The sequence below is a fragment of the Eublepharis macularius genome, chromosome 5, assembly GCF_028583425.1.
Source record: "Eublepharis macularius isolate TG4126 chromosome 5, MPM_Emac_v1.0, whole genome shotgun sequence".
NCBI classification, from domain to species: Eukaryota; Metazoa; Chordata; class Lepidosauria; order Squamata; family Eublepharidae; genus Eublepharis; species Eublepharis macularius.
The window spans coordinates 15,668,014-15,687,337 of NC_072794.1; positions in this window are offsets into that span (position 1 = coordinate 15,668,014).

The following is a 19,324-nucleotide window of genomic DNA, read 5'->3' on the forward strand; positions in this document are numbered from 1 at the left end:
CAGAATACACAACATTAAGCTAGGTGAACCAAAGGGAGCTTCATAGGTTCACACAACATACTAGGTTTCAAATATTGTTAATGTCTGTCCAGGGAGGGTTTTCCGTTCTAGCCTTTGGACAGTTAATATTTATGTCACTTATAGTCCGCCTTTCTCACAGACATAGTGTGAGATTAGCACAGTCAATATCAAGGACATTTCGATAAACAATGCCATGGGGTAAATAAATGCAAGTTTAGAAAGACATAACATCAGCAAAAATCTGATAGAGTTGAAGCAATGCTGAAACAGCATAAGCAATTCTAGGACTGACATTAGACAGCATAGCATTACTCACTGGGGTCATACTTGAAGCACAAGTAGCACGTACTTAAAGCAATTGGAAGTACATAGGAGCACATATTTAAAGCCAGGGTTCATTTCAAGGGGGAACGCTCCGGAACGCATTTCTGGCAGTTCCCCAAAGAGGTCACATGGGACATCGGACATTTTGGGCCCGTTTCGTCCTGGAATGGGGCCGAAACAGCCTGGGTCAGGCCTCTGACGGGTGGTGGATCACTCTCCCGCTCAGCAGCGGCCCAGTCCTAACCATTTTGGGCCTATTTTCAGCCCCTTTTTGCCATTTTGGACCCAATTTCGGCCCTGAATGGCCAGGATTGGGTCCAAAACAGCCAGGATAGGTGATGTCAAAGGGTTATGCAAATCAGTTATGCCAGTGACACATTTTCGGTGATGTCAAGGGGTGTGGCATATGCTACTGAGTTCCTCCAGCTCTTTTTCTAAGAAATGACCCCTGTTTAAAGCAACAGACGGTACATAAGGCAACATAGTGATGAAGTCCATGGTCTGTAACTCATGAAGCACCTCTTTGAGGCCGCCACCCTACAATACATCCCTCCTATTTGTGTAAAAAGTAATCAGTGTAATAGTGAATATTTTATTTAAAATATGTATACTTCACAGAAGTGTAACTGAGGGATAGTGTTCCTTTTGTGAACATAGGTGGCCTGATAATGCTTGCATTAAATCGTCGCTGTGATAGCTAGTGCCTACTTTTCACTGAATGTGCCCAAGCTGCCATGGACCGGAGAGCAAGAGACCCAGTTTGGAAAGCAGCCGAGAAAGGACAAATGTCTGAACCTTGCTAGTGTTTGACAGGAAGATTCAAAAAGAGGTGGGGGGAGCAGCCACCATCACGTGTCCTCTTGGCAAAAATAAAACACTCTCTCTGTAGAAGTTGCCAGTGGAACTTCCTGCCACTTGGGACTGCGAGCAGCTGCCTTGAGGGGAGGGGCTGCTCTGCCATCAGGCAAGTTCAGTAAAAGTGTTTTTCAAGAGGAGCTTGTGATAATGGAAAACCGGCTGCTTTGAAGGAGCAGAGTGTAAATAATTCAAGAGGGTTTTTTTAAGGAGGGTGGGAGCCAGACAGTTGATGTTCTTGTTCAAGGCTCCCTGGAAAGCAGCTGAGATGAAAGCAGCCAGCCTCTCTTGCAATATTCATAACCGCTTGGAAGTGGCGGCCATGATTGTGTTGCTAATTGCACGACTTGGAGATCGGGTTGCAAGGCAGTGGCCAGCCGGAGGTTGCTGGGAGAGGGAAAGGTGTCGCTTTTGTGTGTGGAGGGGGGCGTTCACTCGGCAGGAAAAGAGCGTCCAGTCTGCAAACAGGCATTGCAATGGGCCTGATTTTCCAACTGGAGGCAGTAAAACCTTGGTGGATGCAGTAGCTGGCTCTCTGTCATAGTTGTTGTTATTCGATTTATAAACCACCCATCCTCAGGGGTTCAGGGCGGTGAACAACAGTTAAAATCAATGAAAACAATAATTCTAAAATTGACATACAATAAACAATAATAAAATAAATTAACCAAATACATTAAGGTGCAATGGTGGGAGGCCGACATGGCACCGCCCCCTTCAACCTCCGAACGCCTGGCGGAACAGCTCTTTCTTACAGGCTTGGCAGAATGATAATATGTCCCGCTGGGCTCGGGTCTCCATTGACAGCGCGTTCCACCAGGCTGGGGCCAGGACTGAAAAGGCCCTGGCCCTGGTTGAAGCGAGGCGGGCTTCCTTAGGGCCAGGGACCACCAGTTGAGAGCCTCGTAGCCTTTCAGGAGGGAGGGGGAGAAGTGTGGCCAGTTACAGGTCTGTAGCTGAAATCAAGGCCATGGAGAATTCTTCTGGAGAACCTGCCCAAGTTTGAACCAGGTTGAATAAACGGCTCACCTGCCAGTTCATGAAAACTAAATCCCGCTCTTCCCCTTTTAATGTTTGCATTTCTCAATTTTTATTTGGGGCAGTCTCCCTCCAGCCCCGCCCTGGTGGTATGTTTAGGGGTAGCATCTTGAGAGAGTGACTTAAGCTGGCAGCTGAGGAGATTTGTGTGGCGTATTTGGGCCCTGAACTCTTTCAAAGTGTGCCGAGAGAAGGTGAGGCTTTTCCCTGACATGTAGCTGAAGGAATTGAGTTGTCTGCTCCATATAAAGCATTTACTTGCTCATGGAAAACGTGTCAGGAGAGAAGTTCGGCCAGAAACCATTTCCCGCTGGGAAGCTGGTTTCATACATATTAAGAATCCCTTGCACGTAGAAATCTAGAACATGCAGGGGAAAGCTAGGCAAAAACGCTTCTGATTTGAACCGTGAACGGTTTCTAGCCTAGGCTACACTCTGATGTGTCAAATATGCAAAAATAATCTTTAAAAGAGTACTTGTCCACACACTGCTGCAAAGGGTGTATGGGACGTGGCTGAGGCAGGGTGTGTTAACAGCTGCCCTGAGCTGGAAAGGCAGGTATTGGGCAGTGGGCAGTACAGATCAGCTGAAGAATGGTGGCCGGAGGCTTGGGAAAGGCGGTCCGTTGTCTCTGGGTCTCCCAAGTGGTGTGAACGTGGGTGCCTTGATTTGCGTGCTATGAGAAGTCTGCCCTGACATGGAATGCTGCAGGCTAGCCCAATCTCATCAGATCTCGGGAGCTAAACACGGTTGGCCCCGGTTAGTACTTGGATGGGAGACTTCCAAGCAAGTCTAGGGTTGCTACAGAGAGGCAGGCTGTGGCAAACTGCCTCTGAACATCCCTTGCCTTGAAAACCCTATGGGTGAAGGGGGGGGGGAGTTTGCTTCTAATCTTAAGTTTCTAAATTTGCTTCTGATCTAGGCAGAAAAAGTGGACCAGAGGTCTTGGTGGCCTGGCTGGAATTCAGAGATCTGGAGGAGAGTTCCAACTTCCTTAATGCCATGTTTTCCCCCCAGAAGCTGTAAACACTCTCAAGGCATAAACACATTGTTTTATCAAACCCTGGGGACCTTGGGATGGGCTAAATTAAGCCCCCAAACATGCTCTGTTTTCCAGATGAGCCTGGAGGAGAATGCATTCCAGGTTGGAACAGAACGGCTGGCTGCTTTATCTCCTGGCACAATGCCTGGGTGCAAAGGGCAAGAAGCGCTGCGAGACCGCCCCCCCTTCCTTCTCAGGTCTTGCTTGTTCCTGTTTTCCCTCCCAAGACCCCAGAACAGCTTACCAATATTTCCCAGGCCTTTGGACCAGTTGTGCTCTCATGGCCTGCCCTACCTTGCAGGGGTGTTTGAGAAGAATTGCAGGTTCCACCCTGAGCAATTAATGGCAAACAAAACTAGACCTATTTTCTGTTAATTAAAAGGAGGGATAAAATCAGGGAGAGGGAGAACTGGGAAACGTGATTTTTTTAATTTGGTCTTTTGGCTGCTGCTATGTTTGATTGGAAGGGCTATGACTAGACTCCTCTCTGTTTTCTTTCCAGTAGCCAGTTGTTTACGTGACATTTTTCAACTTGAACAGGAGGCCTCCATGCCTCAATGCCATTTCTGTTGCAGAGAAAGAAAATCCTGAAATTCCAAATCCCGAGTTCACTGGCTTACTCATAATATATTGGCCCTGCCAAGGTCTCTTTCAAGGCCGAGATGACCTAACCTCGTATCCCTTCTGGAGTCTATTTGGGAGGAGGATCCCATGTAGAAAACAAAGTAAAAAATACTTCCTAGTTATTTAGAAGACCAGAGTGTACTATGGCTGCAGCCAGAATGCTGACATAGGTAGGAAGGTAAGTAGGGATAATACTAGTTGGTGTGTCCTAAGCAGCAAGTTGTTCGGCCTGAGGATCAGCAGCTTTAGAAGCCCAACTGCACCTCTCTAGGTCTCATCTGCATTTGAGAACTGCAGTACTTCCTCTGGCCATCTGCATTGATGGTGCTAAAGCTCAGAAGATGGCAAGCTGGTGGCTTCTTCCTCTAGCCAGCAAGCACAGTGGAATAGAGTATTACATGGCTCTCGCCAGAGTCAAAAAGTTAGACCACCTCCCTTCTGAGTTCTCCCAGAATTACAACTGATCTCCAGGCAACAGAGATCAGTTCCCTGGGAGAAAATGGCTGCTTTGGAGGGTGGACTCTATGGCATTATACCTCGCCGAAGCCCCTCTCTTCCCCAAACCCTGCCTTCTCCAGGCTCCACCCCCAAAATCTCCAGGTAGTTCCCAACCCTGAGTTGGCAACCCTAGTTGTATTTTGCAAACTCTTCAGAGGCAGAGGACAGCCTCAACATTTCGGGTCAAATGTTCGTATAAATTGTGTCACACCTGTTTGCTAGGTGTATGTTGTTTTTTGAGGAGGGTTGTCCCTTTTCCCTTATCAAAATCTCCCTCCCTAGGGTGGTGGCAAACAAAGCTAGACCTCTTCTCCTTTAATGAATGGCAGCTTTCAGAAACTGGGAAGGGAGCCTTTCTAGATAATGAGAAACATCCGAGCAGCATCCGTAAAAGATGCCAAGTTTCAGGAAAGCAGTTTCAAAGGGAAGGCTCCTGGAGGAAATGCAGAGCAGGAATTCATATGCAGATTTGATGATCTTGACCAAGACCCTGGAGGGGTTAGCTCCTTCATCTTGCAATTCATCAGCCATTTGTAGTGGTCAGCATTCCAGGCTTGCCTGACTTTCAGGTGGGGCCCCAGAGGGCTCCCAGAATTACACCTGATCTCCAGGTGACAGAGATCAGTTGCCCAGGAGAAAATGGCTCTTTTGGAGGGTGGTGTCTATAGCATTGAAATCCATTTCCAACTCTTGCCTTCGCCCAAATCTCCAGGAATTTCCAAACCCAGAGTTGGCATACGATCACACTCATATGTAGGTTTGAAACTATTGAACTTGGTCTCGATAGAGACTGGGAAGGGCCCCTCCTTACAGAAAAATAGTAAAGGGTCCAGGAGCACCTTTAAGACTAACCAACTTTATTGTAGTATAAGCTTTCGAGAACCACAGCTCTCTTCGTCAGATGTGATGCATTTGACAAAGAGAGCTGTGGTTCTCGAAAGCTTATGCTACAAAAAAGTTGGTTAGTCTTAAAGGTGCTACTGGACCCTTTACTATTTTGCAACTACAGACGAACGTGGCTAACTCCTCTGGGTCTCCTTACAAAAAGTCCTCGCCCATGCTTGATGAGATCCTTTTCACTTTGGACTGGCTCTTGTTTTTGCCTTTGCTGAACCTTTTGGACCTTATTTTGGAACGGCCTCTTTTCTTCCCCTGTCCTCCTATCTACACTGATTTTTCTGCCAACCTGAGGGTTCGCACCTCTCATCCTTTGCTCACAGATGGCGCTCCTAACTGCAATTTCTCCAGTGGCTTTTGAGAAACCACCCATGTTTGTTTCTGAGGGGTGCCCTAGAAAAAGAAGTTTTCAAGGGGGGATTTTGGGGTGTGTGTGTGGGGGGGGGTCAGAAGGCAGATATAGACAGGGCTGTCCTCCTTTAGAGTCTGGTGTTGTCAGCTGTTGTTTTCAATAAGAGCTGCCATTGCCTCGATGCCTGTTCTAATTCTGTTATTTTAATTAATCCAAAATGCAAGTGGATTTGAGCTGACAGGTGAGTGTCTTGTTAGTGGGAAACGCCACCTCCAATGAGTGTTACTATCAGGGCTTTTTTTCAGCGGGAACGCAGTGGGACGGACTTCCGGAACCTCTTGAAAATGGTCACATGGCTAGTGGCCCCGCCCCCTGATCTCCAGACAGAGGGGAGTTTCTTTTCCCAGAAAAAAAGCCCTGGTTACTATGGGTGAGGCTCATTTCCAGAGCTGTGAGAAATATTAGGGTTTTTTCAGGGGGGGTATTAGTTGTAAGGGTGCCAACCTCCGGGGGGGGGGGCTGGAAAATTCCCAGAATTACAACTCATCTCCTACAGATCAGTTCCCCTGGAGAAAGTGGCAGCTTTGAAGGGTGGGTTCTGTGGCAGTATACCCTGTGGAGGGCTTTCCCCTCCCCAAACCTACCTCTCTCCAGCTCCATCCCCCAAATCTCCCAAGAATTTCCTGCCTTGGAGCTGGCACCCCTGATTAGTTGTAGGGTTGCCCTGGGAAATTCCTGGAGATTTTTGGGTGGTGCCTGTGAAGGGGGGGGGACTAGAATCTATGGTAGAGTTTACCCTCTGGTTGCTACTATTTTCTCCAGGGGAACTGATCTTTGCAGTTTGGAGATCAGTTCTAATTCCAGGAGAGCACCAGGCCCTACCTGGAGGCTGGCAAGCCTATATGGATGTTGGTTAGCCCCACCCCCTGCCCAGGGCCAAAATGAAATTAGCAATCAGGAGATCTAGATTAGAGAAACTTGGTTGTGGTTTCTCAGTGGTCAAATAAATGTACTTTGCACATGCCCAGAGTCATTCCTTTTTATGCAATTGTGAGTTTCTGTTGTGCCACAGTATCAGGGTTGAAATTTTTTGTCTGCTGCAAGAGGAAGGCAATACTAGGGGAAAGGATGTCTTTTAAACATCCAGTCTGACAAAGAGTTTTGGAGAGCTCAAAAGATTGCACATTTGTTTTGATGCAGAGGAGTTAGCCGTGTTAGTCTGTAGTAGCAAAATCAAAAAGAGTCCAGTAGCATCTTTAAGACTAACCAACTTTATTGGTTAGTCTTAAAGGTGCTACTGGACTCTTTTTGCATTTGTTTTGAGTTTATTTTATTTATGTCATTTATAGTTTGCCTTTCTCACTTGAGACTCAAGGCGGATTAATACAATCAGTTTCAACGACATTTCCATAAACAATGCCATAGGGTAAATAAACTCAATTTTACAAAGACATAGCATTAGTAAGAATCCAATACAGAGTTGAAGAAATACTGATCTTTTTGGAACTCGCTTTCAGTTTTGCGGTTTGCTTTGTACCAGCACAGCTGCTTGCTAAATCATCAATGTATGTTCAGAGACCCCCCTGAAACAAACGGAGATTTAACTTACCCTGGAAGAGCATGCAGAGATGATTCAAACTGGTTTGAAAATGGTTTAAACTTTTAGGCTAGAACAAAGCTCTCTTGGTTTACTGTAATACGTTGGGGGATGATATGCTCCTACCAAACCATCTTCCTCGGATTTGTACACTAGGTTTTCTGGGGATTGATTTCCTTGGGATACGTGCAAGAAATAGCGTGGAATCTTGCAGCTCTTTGGAACAGCAATCACTGGTGTCGAATGCAATAGACTCTGCACACAGACACGACATGCATTTCCTCTTATTCATCAACCACTAATTTTATTTGACAGATGACTGCCTACTGACCTACTTTCAAGGCATCCTCCTGTAACCCTTTGCAGCCTGCTTTGAATGTTGCTTGATCTTTTTGAACTTGTTATTAAGAGTGGGTGCTTCTTTTAAAGGGACCGAAGGTCTGTTGGCTCTAAATATGAAATCTAATTTCACTCAGCAAGCTTCTACAGTAGAATGAATATTTGAGCTCGCGTCTCTCAGATCCCAGTCCCACACTATTATCTCTACACTTTTTGTGCATGGGCCATATAGAAGGACCCAGGGAAGACTTTTGCCTGCGGGAGCCCCCCTGCCAGGCAGAGGGCTAGAGATAGATCAGTGGTCTGACTAGGAATAAAGCAGATTCCTCTGGTCGTCATGAGCAAAAGTCAGCAGCTATGTCCTGCTTGCAGCTAGAGAGTTCATCGTTCAGTGAGAAGCACCCGCTTCGCAGGAAGAAGGTCCCTGGTTCGACCCCCGGCATCTCCAGTAAAAAGGATTGGGAGTGAGCTGTGATGTGAAAACACCTCTGCATGAGACCCTGGAAGGCTGCTATCAGTCTTAGAAGAGGATACTGACCTTGCTAAACCAAAGTATAAGACAGCAATCATGAATATGTGTTAATTCTGCTTTTAACGGTTTGGGCTGTAGCTCAGCAGGTAAGACAACTGTTTACAGACAGCTGGTTCAAAATCCTCAGAGTCTCCAGTTCAAGGGTCTTGGGGGCTGGGGGGGAAACATTTCTCTGCCTGAGACTTAAAAGCTGCTGCCAGGCGAAGGAGCCCATAGAGGCAGGGCAGGGCCAAGGATTTTTGGCACCCTATTTATTTCAAATTTCTATTCTCCCCTCCCCGCGAGTAGGCTTAGGGTGGATAACAACATATTAAAATACAATAAAAATCCATCTACATTAAAACATCATTAAAACATCATTAAAATTCATCTACATTAAAACGTGTATTTCTATTAATACACATTTAAAACAGGATGGTGGACAGCCTTCACAGGGAGGGTTAAGATTTTATACACCCCTTTTTTCAGGCTGGTACAGGTCCAGCCTCAGCCATATGCCTGGTGGAACAACTCTGTCTTGCAGGCCCGGCGGAAGGATAGTAGGGCCTGCCGGGCCCTGATCTCAGCAGACAGAGCGTTCCACCAGGTGGGAGCCAGGACCAAAAAGGCCCTGGCTCTAGTTGAGGCTAGACAGGCCTCCTTGGGTCCAGGGACCACCAACAGCTGTTTGTCCCCTGATCAGAGGGAGAGATGGTCCCGTAGATACGCTGGTCCCAGTCCGCACAGGTCAATACCAGAACCCTGAATCTGATCCAGTACTCCACTGGCAACCAATGCAGCTCATGTAAGATCAGTGTTATATGCGCCTTATTTGGCACTCTCACAATAACATGTGCTGCTGCATTTTGTACTAGCTGTAATCTCCAGGTCAGGCTCAGGGCAGCCCCACGTAGAATGAGTTACAGTAATCTAGCCTAGAGATGACCGTTGCTTGGATCACTGAAGTTAAGTCACGGTTGACAGGTAAGGGACAAGTTGCCTGGTCTGCCACAGATGGAAAAAAGAGGACCTGACAACCACTGTGACCTGCGCCTCCATTTTCAGGGAGGCATCCAAGATCACCCCCAGGCTCTTAACCCTCGGAACTGGCACTAACGGTGCCCCATCGAGGGCTGGGAGCCGGAGTCCCGAACCTAATCCCCCGTGGCTCAAGTACAAGACCTCTGTCTTTGTCAGGTTCAGTTTCAGCCAACTCTGCTTCAGCCAACCAGTCACGGCTGCAAAAGCATGTTCCAGGACTTCTGGGGCTGAGCCGGGCCATCCGTCCATCATCAGATACAACAGGGTGTCATCTGCATATTGATGACACCCAAGTCCGAAATTTTGTGTAACTGGACAAGGGGGTGCATATAGATGTTAAACAATAATGGGGAGAGTATTGCTCCCTGTGGGACCCCGCACACCAAAGGGTGGTGGGATGACAATTTCTCCCCAAGCACCTAGGCAAATGGCCGCACTGCCGGAAAGCTGCCCCTGTTCCACGCTGCCCTCACTGGTCGGCTGTGGCTGGCCGTGCCTTCCGACGGGTGGATTTGGAGGCAAAAATGGTCCTGGAAAGGCCCCCAACAGAGGGAGTAGAAGGCACGGGTTCATCACAGGCTGCAAAGGTGAACCACCCAGGCTGCCTTAGCAGACCAGATGCCATGGACAGGCAGCAGGATTGCCCGCCTCCAAATGGGGCTGGGAGATCTCCCCAAATTAGAACTGATTTTACTGGAGATTTGGAGGGGGGGAACCTGGGGAGGGCAGGGTTTGGGAAAGGAAGGGACCTCAGCTGGGTATAATGCCATAGAGTTCACTCTTGAAAGCAGCCATTTTCTCCAGGGGGACTGACCTATGTCATCTGGAGATTAGTCAAGGTTGCCAACCTCCAGGTGGGGCCTAGAAAACTAAAATCCTGACTGATGCCCAGATGACAGAGACTAGTTTTCTTGGAGAAAATGGCTGTTTTGGAGGGTGGACTCTATGGCATTATACCCAGCTGAGGTCTCTGTACTCCCTAAAAACTTTGCCCTCCCCAAGCTCCACCCTCAAATTTCCAGAAATTTCCCAAGTTAGTACCCTAGGTGATAATCTATAGGTGGGCCTATCAGAAAAGCCTGCCCAGCGTACTGGGTTAGATGGAACAGTGCTCTTCTCAGGAGAAGGCAGCTTTTTATAGTCTGCAATTTGCACCACTAACGGAAGATTGCAACTGGGCTTGGCACATACTACAAGAGTTTCAAAAGCCAGATGTTTTTTTTTTTCTGTGCGGGGGGGGGGGGAAGCAGCGTGCCTTCTCCTTCCATGCTGTGGATATTGGAACGGGTGCCTGGATAAATAGATTTGCCCTGACATTTCCTGAAGAGGGCCACGGTGACCCTGATCTTGGGAACCCCGAGGGACTCTTAAACTGAACATTTCATTGTGAAATGAAGCCAGCTTCTCAGATTCCCTGGCACATTTTCCTGTGGCTTTCACTTTTGGGTTGAGCAGAGAAGAAACAGTGGGAGACATTCCTACCAGTGAGCAATGCTTGAGGGTGTATCTGTAAAAGAAGGAAGCAGGCATAGCTCGGAGGTCAAAGCTCCTGCTTAGCAAGAATAAGGATCTCTGGTCATATTTTTTTAATTTTATTTTTTTTTATCTATCAGTGCAAAAAAAAATACTGGCCACAAAAACATTGTTAGTAAATCTATACTTATGCTTCTATAAAAGGCTTCCAAATGTCTAAAAATAAGTCCACACACAATGACCGTGTATATGCGATATGTTCAAATGTTAATTATACGGTCCTCAATCCAATGAGTTACAGGAACTGGGCTGGCCCAAGATCCTGGAGTAACAGCTTTTTAGAGCAGAGAATGCTAGATGGACGGGTGATCTGATTCAGTATAAACAAGAAGAAAGTCTGGGGGCAGAAAAGTTGCAGCTGCTGAGATTTGGGGGGGGGGTAGGGAATGCCAGAGTCCCCTCCTCTCTTCCCTTGTCCACCCAAAGGTCTATTGCATATACCAGTTCTCTCTGGATGGGGTGTGTGTTTGTGTGTGATGTATAATCTCTGTCTATGTGGGTTCTATGGGGCTAATTCAGGATCTGGCAAGACAATAGTTAGTTAATACATTTAAGTCAAAATGCTCCAATATTCAGAACAATGTACCAAGATTTATATAACTAGACACACAGTTATATAAATAGGTTTAACAGAGAACAGAAACTTTCAAGAGGACAGAGAAAATCCAAGGGAAGATTACGTGAGATTGCTGAAACTGAAACGGGAAGCTGCTGAATTGGAATTCATATGTAAATTTGACTCAGTCAAGCTGGGATTGAATAGAGACTATGAATGGTTATCTCATTATCAGAAGTAACTGACTTCCTTAACAGAAGCAAACTGATCTCCATATCAGATGCGACTGCATGTACTCCTCCCTCCCCTCTCCACCTATATATCTGACCAGTTTCTTCTTGCCCTCCATGCATCTGACGAAGAGAACTGTGATTCTCGAAAGCTTATGCTACAATAAAGTTGGTTAGTCTTAAAGGTGCTACTGGACTCTTTTTGATTTTGCTGAAACTGAGTTCATTCACAAATTCAAGCAATGGACACCCGCCGCCTACAAAGTGCTGAAAAGTGGCATAGGATTCTTCTATCACCACAGAGGCTGATATTCTGCATTTCTTTCCCTTTCAAGCTAATTACATTTCATGTTCTACTTCCACATCCTACCTTACTTCTTTGCAACTGGGATAAAAGACTCAGCTCTCTATTCCTACTCATATTTGGTGAAGGGCGCTTGACTCCTGAAAGCTTATAATGTGGAAACTCTTGCTGTCTTTGTTTTATCATATACTTTTTATTAATTTTCAATAAGGATACAGACACATAAACATAACATCAAGGGATATCAAACAACATCATAGGATATCAAAGGAGATAATATACAACAAAATATGTATTATATTTATTTTCCATCTCTACAATTCCTTCCTCTTTATATCTTCTTGTCCTTATTCTAGATCTAGTTTTCCTGTAAGGCTACTCTACTTGATTCGAATAAATATTCTCTCCTATCCTCATATCATATACTTAATTTCTTGTTCCATATTTTGATTTGGCCCATCTATAGAAGGGTGTCCATCTTTTCTGCGATTCATATATACTTTGTTCTTTTATCAGTTCTGTTAACACATCCATTTCTGCTGTTTCTAAGATTTTTTCTATCAATTCTCCTTTCGTTGGTACCTCTATCTTCTTCCAATATCTCGCATATGTTATTCTTGCTGCCGTAATTATATGAAGCATCAAATACCCGTTTTCCTTCTCTACACCCTCCGGCATAATGTTCAGTAAGAACAGTTCAGGTTTGAAAGGTATGGTCATGCCTAATACTTCTTGAAGTAACCCATGTATCATCTTCCAATATTTCGCCACCTTTTCACATGACCACCACATGTGATAGAACGTACTTATCTTTACATTTCCAACATTTATTGGACATGTCTGCATACATTTTAGCCGGTGTCTCATACCACCTATAGTACATTTTATACAGATTTTCTTTGAATGAAACTGACTTTGTTATTTTAATATTCGTCTTCCATATTCTAAGTCTATATTATACCCTAAATTTTGTGCCCACTTTATCCTGCAATCTTTTATTACTTCATCTTCCCTTTTCAACTGCATTAGATATAAGTAGGAAACTCTTGTTGTCTTTGAGGTGCTAGCGGACTTGAACTTTGCTTGTTGAGAGCAGAACAATACGGCTACCCTCCTGGAACTATCTTTCAGAAAATAATGACTTTGAATTCAGTTAAGCCACCGATTATTGCTTGATATTGCTACGTGGGCATTTCAGGAAAACTAAATGCCAGAGTTTTCCAAGGCACTCCTCTTGTTAAAGGAACAAAGAGGACATCACAGAAACCAGGTTGTGGTCTTCAGATTGAAAAAGACCCAGAATTGCAGGGCTTTTTTTCAGGGGGAGCGCGGGGAAACGGAGTTCCGGCACCTCTTGAAAATGGTCACATGGCTGGTTGCCCTGCCCCCTGATCTTCAGACAGAGGGGAGTTTAGATTGACCTCCCGCTCTGCTGAGCGGCGCGGAGGGCAATCTAAACTCCCCTTTGCCTGGAGATCAGGCAGCCGGGCCACCAGCCATGTGACCATTTTCTCTGAGGGCAACCCTCTGAGTTCCATCACCTCTTTTCCCAGAAAAAAAGCCCTGCCAGAATTGTATAAACTCCCTAGCAAAGAACTCTTCAGTGCAACTGGGCTCCATTCACAGATCCCACCCCTATTGGACGAAACCATTTAGTGACATCTCAACTACATTCTGGGTCCTTGAAGATGCAGGATAACAAGTTCCTGTGCGATAGATCCTGAGGCTTGGGGGAGGAGGCCTTGATGTTTGAAGCTGCCTTATCCTCAGTCCTTGGCTTGCCAAGGACAGTCATGTTTACTCTGACCGTCAGTGGCTCTCCAGGAAGAGGTCTTTCACGTCACCTGCACCCGGGGACTGAACCTACATCCTGGGACCTTCTGCTTGCAAAGCACGAATCACAGCTCCACCTTTCATCTGGCTGGCAGCTGCTCCCAGGGTCATGAAGTCTTTCCAGATATCAGCTCTCATTTCAGCTGGAGATGCAGAGGATTGAGCTTTTTACTAAGATGAATAGCCTGACCCAGTTTGCAAGCTTTTCGAGTTCTGCAAAATGCTCCCTCAGGCTGGATGTTAGGATAGAAACGGAGAGTGGGGGGGGGGGGAGATTTCTTGGGTTATGAACTTAAGGCATCTTGGTACGTATCCTTTGCAGAATGCTTCACAGAGTTCAGTAGGCCCAGGGGGTGACTAGTGCTGGGTTTGTATGTATGCTTCGCGTGCCAGGAGCGAAGAGCAAAAATTGGGAATCCATCGTATTGAAAGTGCAACCACTGATTGCTGATCAAATGCTTCTCTAAGATACCAAACAGAATATGCGGGGCCTTTGAAAGGCTGAGAGTAAAGGAAAACCACAGCAGCGAGGTACATCGGTGTCTTGAAGCAGGAAGATCTTGACATAACAGATCAGGGGATTGCGCCAGGTGCTTGGTGCCGGCAACACATGGGCTCTCCTGTAAGCTACCATCCTTCTCCGTAAATAAGTATTGCCCCTTACCAGTGTTAGCGATTGGTCTAACTGAAGAGTGTTTCTGAACATGTGCAGAGTATATTTTATCCTCAGTGCAATCGATACTTGATACACACATTTCTGTATCTATATATATATCTGTGGTGGTGGAGAGTGCCCTCAAGTTGTAACTGACTTATGATGACCCCTGGTGGGGTTTTCAAGGCAAGAGATTAACAGAGGTGGTTTGCCGTTGCCTGCCTGGTCTTCCTTGGAGGTCTCCCATTCAATTACTAATCAAGGCCGACCCTGCTTAGCTTCTGAGATCTGATGAGATTGGGCTTGCTTGGGCTATCCAGGTCAGGCATCTATATGCCTGCATCTATATCTCAATAAAAACTGGGAGCTAGGAGCAGGACTTTTTAGGTAGGAAGAGTTCTGCCTCAAAGTTCAAGCTGATTGGTGATCTAACCTTTTGTATCTGCATATCTAGCAAGACAGTAGGGTTAACAACCTGTACGCAAGGCATACAGGGATCCAGAGACCATTTCCCCTGGGGGAAACGGCAGCTTTGGCTACCTTAGCACCACATCATCACTAAGCTCCCCCTTCCAGGCTGACTCCCAACTCTCCAGAAATTTTCCAAGCCAGAGATGGCAACCCGACAAGGCAGCCCCCACCCCCAAAAGTTATTCAAACTGTTTTGTAGCTGTGGGTTGATTCGTTGCTGTGGATTGGAGTCAGCATTTTTGCCTGGAGCTGGAACAGCGTGTCACTCCCCAGAGGAAACTGATGGACGGTTACATCAGGGTGGCGACCATCCAAGGGCGGATCGGCTCATTCTTTTCAGTGTTCCACATATGCAAATACTGACACACACACATACCCCTTCTCCCACTGGGTCACCATCTCCTTCCATCATTTCAAGTGGCCGGGCCCTCCTCTCTGCCCCCTGTGTGTAGGACAGCCAACTTTTAAAACCAGCTGTTGTGTGTTTAACCTTGATGTGGACAGACGTGTCAGGAGGTGCCAACTGCCACAAACTGAGTGGCCTGTCCAAGGTACGGCACAGGTGCTGGCCATGTCTTTGCATGGAGGTGGAACGGAGTGTCACTCCCCAGAGGAAACTGATGGACGGTTACATCAGGGTGCCAACCATCCAAGGCCATGGTTGGCCATGTCAAGGTTTTAATTTTTTCTTTCAAATATGTAATTTTCATTACTTGGTTTTAAAGGGGCTGTGATGTCTTTCTTTACTTCATTTATACCCTGCCCGGGAACCTAAACCGGCTTACATTGTTCTCCTCTCCATTTTATCTTCACGACGCTCCCTTGAGGTAGGTTAGACTGAAAGAGTGACTGGCCCAAGATCACTCAGCAAGTTTCCATGGCAGGGATTCGAAACTGGGAAAGTCTCCCAGATCCTAGTTTGACTCTGTAACCACTACACCATGCTGGCTCTCCTTGTTTTCTAACTATATGGGATGAAAGTTTCACCTGTGTTATCCTTGCTGCTCACTGTCCAATGGGCAGGAGAAAGGGTTTCTCAGGGCTAAGCTACAAGTGACGAATGACACAGGTTGGACACTTGTCAGCTTCCCTCAAGTTTTGATGGGAAATGTAGGCATCCTGGTCTTGCAGCTTGGCTATCCGACTGCTATCCAATGGACTTTTCAACTGTCACTTGTTCAACATTCCGCCAAGCTGCCTACATTTCCCATCAAAACTTGAGGGAAGCTCACAAGTGTCCAACCTGTGTCCTTCGTCACTTGTAGTTTGGCCCTGAGGGGCAACATATATGTGGTAGAGCAAGAGTCCAGTAGCACATATATGGCTAACAAATGGTAGGGTATGAGCTTTTGAGAGTCACAGCTCACTTCTTCAGATATTGAGCTATGACTCACAAAAGCTCATGCTCTACCACAACTTTTGTTAGTCTTATAGGTGCTACTGGACTCTTGCTCTTTTTTACTGCTACAGACAAACACAGCTGCCTATCTTGATTTTTCATGCAGTTTCCCTTTAGAAGTCAATGTTTTCAAATCCATGGAGGACTGGAATACGGATCCTTATTGTTAGCCAAATGGTACCTTTTTGAGAAGAGCTTTGCAGAAAGGGAGAATTTCCAAATCTTGGTTCCCAACATGCTTGCCCCAGCAGACAGCTCGGACCTCTTCACAGGAACCTGCTATATCTCTTGTTTTCCATAAAATGGGCCCAAGTCATCTGGGAGTAGCTGGCACCATTTTCCTAGCCAAAGATCATATTGTGCAATATACAACTGTGCAATATGCCACCTGGATTCTTTTGCAACATACAGCCTGGATCCTTTCCACCTGCTGTCTGGCTGTCTGCGAAAAGCATGAGTCCTTAGTCTCCATCTGGCAAGCGTGAATTGGCAACTTCTCTAAAGGCAAGGTGAAGGACTCCGACTACCACCACCCCAAAAGGTGGCCAACTTTTGAACTGCCTCCTGCAACTTTGCATTGGTTGGTTGGCAGTTGGCAGCAGGTGACCCCGTGTAGTTCCCTGCTCTGAAACAGCAACACCAGCAGATTTCTGCAGATCAATCCTTCTGTGTTAAAAGCACAGGAGCAAACCAGGCTATCTTATTTTGGTCAGTTGACGACCCTCAAGCCTTCCCGGAGGAGGATTTCGAAGTTTTCCCCTACTGATCCCAGAAGTACAAGGCTGGTTGCTTATAGTTCACTGGTGAGCCTCCAAATGGTGCAAAGGCAGTAGCCAAGAGACAGGGCGATACAGAGCTTTTTTTCAGCAGGAACGACGTGGAACGGAGTTCCAGCACCTCTTGAAAATGGTCACATGGCTGGTGGCCCCGCCCCCTGATCTCCAGATGGAGGGGAGTTTAGATTGTCTTCCACACCGCTTGGTGGCGCGGAGGGCAATCTAACCTCCCCTCTGTCTGGAGATCAGGGGGCAGGGCCACCAGCCATGTGACCATTTTCACCGAGGGCAACCCACTGAGTTTCACCACCTCTTTTCCCAGAAAAAAAGCCCTGGGGCTATCCATCAGCAAGACCCTGCTTCAAATTTGGCTTAAGGGGATCCTCTTGCAATCTCATCTGCAATGCTGGGATCATATTGGCCTATCTTGCAGGGTTGTTGTAACCCAATGTCAGTAAGAGCCCCATCACTGCAAGATAGGGAATGTGAGGGCTACATGACTGAGATATCCTAACTGCCTCCACCTAGGGTTGCCAACTCTGGTTGGAGAAATTTATGGAGATTTGGGGGTGGAGCCTAAGGAACGTGGGGCATAATACCACAGAGTCTACCCTACAAAGCAGCCATTTTCTCCATGACAATTGCTCTCTGTCATCTGGAACTCAGTTATAATTCTGGGAGTTCTCCAGGCCCCATCTGCAGGTTGGCAACCCTACCTTCATCCCTGTCTACAAGCTCTGCCTCTGTCAGTCTCAGCTTTCCCTCCAACTCGTGATGTTGGGCATATAAGCAGTGGTCTATATTACAGGGTTATTGTAAACGTCTAAACCATCATCCATCTAGTCGTGCATCATATTTACATAATAGCCAGCTGCCCCAGGATAAGTAAGGCACAGTAGTCCAACCCCACCTCTGTTGGTGCTCCCTCAGCTGCTGATATTCAAAAGCAGACTGCCTCTGAACATGGAGGATCCATTTAGTCATCATGCATAATAGGTCAATCAATGGCTTTTCTCCATGAATTTGTCTAACCCCCTGTTAAAGCTGGTGTCCAATTGACTATTGCTACATCCTGTGGCGGTGAGTTCTGCAGGTTAATAACACTGTGGAAAGGGACTTCCTTCTGTCTGCCCTGATAGGACTATACCAGAGACTAAAACAAGGCATGAACTGCTTTGAACACTGTTCTGTAACGGGAGCAATTGTTAATTGCAATATGAATGACTGGCTAGTGGGCCCTGCCCCTCCTCCTCCTCCTCCTCCTCGGCTTCTCTCCTTTCCCTATTTGCACTACAGGGCAAAGATTGGCAAACATGTTTAAATTTAGATTTTATCGATCCCTTTCCCCCCAGATTCACTTTGCACCAACGGACTGCATGGAGAAAACAGAGTGGGATGTTATATATCATTCGGAGTGAATTCACTTCTCTGCCTCTGAAAGGAACACATGGGGGGGGGTTGCTTTGTTTGAGGATGTTGTTTAATCAATAAGAGGTGGGGGATCCCTCCCTCCATTCGAAGAAAGGGGAAAGCTCAGGAAGAACCGGACGGCTGTCAGTCAAGCAGCACGGCCATTTAGGATCGGCTTCTTGAGAGCTGTTAGTTGTGACAGCAGAATAGAACTGCCATATTTAAAGGCAGTATACCAGCTGCTGCAAGGCAATCGGTAAGAAAGAAAACAGAGTTGCGCTTACCGTAACTGCTGTTCATTGACGTCTTCTGTGCAGACACACATGGGGACTGCGCCTGCGCAGGCCTGCCGACCGGATTTTTCTTTCTAGCAAACGTCCACTAGGGGGCGCACGTCCGACCCAATGCGCATGCGCGGCCGTTTCCCGCCCGAGCGACATTGGGCGACGTCGCCCCCTTTCCCCTCAGTTTCTCCTTTGCCGCCGAATGCCTTCACATTATCTGGAAGAACACAGCGGGGTAGGAGGGAGGGTTGTGTGTCTGCACAGAAGACGTCAATGAACAGCAGTTACGGTAAGCGCAACTCTGTTTTCACTGTCCGTCTTCTGTGCAGCCCCACATGGGAGACTCACAAGCCACTTACCCAGGAGGCGGGCATGTGTTCTCACCGAAAAAGAGACTGAAGCACTGCATTACCAACAGCAGCCTCTTTCCTTTCCCACACATCTAGTGCGTAATGTTTAGCGAACGTGTCAGAAGACGACCACGTTGCAGCCCTGCAGATGTCTTGCAAGGGCACGCCCCTAAGGAAGGCCGCCGAAGCAGCCTGTGCTCTGGTGGAATGAGCTTTTAGTTCCAAGGGGCAAGGTAACTGAGCATGCAAGTAGCAGGCTCTAACAGCTTGAGTGACCCAACGGGAAATTGACTGGGCTGTAGCAGCCTTTCCCTTCCTGGGCCCATAATAGCACACAAACAGTTGTTTGGCACTCCTAAACTGTGATGTACGTTGGAGGTAAAAT